Source organism: Leopardus geoffroyi, chromosome B4 (assembly GCF_018350155.1).
Source record: "Leopardus geoffroyi isolate Oge1 chromosome B4, O.geoffroyi_Oge1_pat1.0, whole genome shotgun sequence".
Taxonomy (NCBI): Eukaryota; Metazoa; Chordata; class Mammalia; order Carnivora; family Felidae; genus Leopardus; species Leopardus geoffroyi.
In genome coordinates, this window is record NC_059341.1 from 7,747,135 (window position 1) to 7,749,295 (window position 2,161).

Here is a 2,161-nt window from a genome sequence, read left to right on the forward strand (position 1 = left end):
ATTACTTAAGAGGGAGAAATAGGTGTTTCCACATATCTCCTGCATACAAAAAAATATTAGTGCATCTGTCTTTATTAGATCATAGATCTATTTGTAGCAATAAATACGATACTTGAGTCTAATGGCAGAAAGAATGTGTACTGTTGTACTAGGGCTTTATGAATGATGAGGAATTAAAGGGAGGTTTGTTTCAGAAAAAGAGATACAATTTTATGTATGGGTCATATTTCTGATAAGAGAAATGACAAATGTCTAGATACTATAATCCTTATACTAGATGCTATAATAACTAAAAGAAGTCTAAATTGAGACTGGTTGAAGTCTCTTAAACTAGCAACAAAGGGATGGCCTGACCAATAGACTTAATTGTTTCTTCCTCTGTCATCTGCTTTCCAACATCTATCTTCTAATTCTTCCTGGGGGGGGGGGGGGGGGGGCAAGCGGGTGACACAGGGGAGAGATGGAGACACCAGGAGAGAGGGGGAGGCTGGGACTTTCCTGTAGCAGATGCGATGTGGCGAGACTGAGTCTGGTGGCCACAAACACACAGGTCAGCTGACATGTGACGGTGGACACGTGCGGTCCCACGCAGAAGGTAGGCCTTAGGTGCTCATGGGCACACTAGAGCTTGGCTACTTGGCTTCCTGCCCGGCCTCTGCTGCAGGACCGCAAGGAAACCAGTGGGCGTCCTCCTCTGGGCATGGCTCCACGGGATGGCTTCAAAAGCCAGAAGCAGCTTGCCATTTGCAGGGATACTGGTGCCCTTGGGGGTGGTGCACACCATTCCTGGAAGTAACATCAGGTCCATGCGTAGAGCGACTGGAGCACGCCCCTGTTCTATCTCCCTGCTCCAAAATCCGTTTAATACATTGTCCTCAATAGAGGACGGATCAGATATTAAACTGATAAGAACAGAGATTACACTGGATCTTGGGCAAAAGGCGGGGAAGCGAGTATGTCCCGATTCTTTTTTTTTTTTTTTAATTTTTTTTCAATGTTTTATTTATTTTTGGGACAGAGAGAGACAGAGCATGAACGGGGGAGGGGCAGAGAGAGAGGGAGACACAGAATCGGAAACAGGCTCCAGGCTCTGAGCCATCAGCCCAGAGCCTGATGCGGGGCTCGAACTCACGGACCGCGAGATCGTGACCTGGCTGAAGTCGGACGCTTAACCGACTGCGCCACCCAGGCGCCCCAGTATCTCCCAATTCTTAATCCCGAACTCAAACGTGTCCATCTTAGATCGCCAACTCTATGAAGTACACATGTAGAAGCATGTTTCACTATCTCAAGACCTCCTCTGGATGATAGATACTTCTGTCTACTCAACTTCTTAACCTTTACTGGGAAGCGTCTTTGGCAAATGAGATGATCGGAACTCCCTGAATTCTGGTTTATCCTTGCAAGGTATTTGTAACAGATGCGGTTTAAGACTCTTTCACAATGCCTGAACTAGCCAAAGCTATGGTCACCCAAAGTTGTTAGGGATCGGGTTTGTAAAACAAATCAGTTGAAATTGCAAAATGATTCTCCAGTATGGAAGATCTGTGGACTTTGTATGGAAATTCTCTGTAGTAGACAAAGATTTTTCAATTTCATTACAAAAGAAGATATCGGGGGAGTCTTCACTTCGATAGTCTCAAAGTGCTTCTTAAAAAATGGTATTAGTAAGTGCAACTTTGAGTTTCGGACCTTCAAGTCTGCAATTTTGTTTTTGTTTATAGTCAAGCTCCAGTTGGATTAACTTGTCTTGCCGATAACTATATATTCTGGATAAAACATAAAGAAATAAGTATGTGAGGGCAATGGAAGGAAACCCAAAGCAGGCAGATCCAGGAGGCAGGTTGACACAGGGAGAAGGGAACTGCGTGGTATGAGTTTCCTTTTCTTATGGTTTTGAGACGGTTGGCAGTCTCCAGTCTACACCATGCTCCGCTGTTACAATTCAGTGGAAAGCCCACAGATGTCCTGGCTTGAGGAATGAGTTGAGAGACTTCAGCAACCAGAGCTGCTGGAAAATGAGAAGGTAAAGGAGAGAGCCAGATTTTTGTGTATGACCTTGTCTTTTGTTATCACGATTACTCGATGACTCTTGCACAGCCGGTCACCATGAAAATGTGTGGGGAAAATGTGCTACAGCAAAATAGAGCTAAAGATTATA

The 2,161-nt window shown here is 44.7% G+C and overlaps 1 non-coding gene across 1 annotated transcript; it reads right to left on the reverse strand.

The window, feature by feature from the left end:
• Positions 1–768: 768 nt before the first annotated feature.
• On the reverse strand, positions 769–954 carry LOC123592357. Its single transcript, XR_006709743.1, has one exon. It is a non-coding gene; the product is annotated as a U2 spliceosomal RNA (small nuclear RNA).
• Between the last annotated feature and the right edge of the window lie 1,207 nt (positions 955–2,161).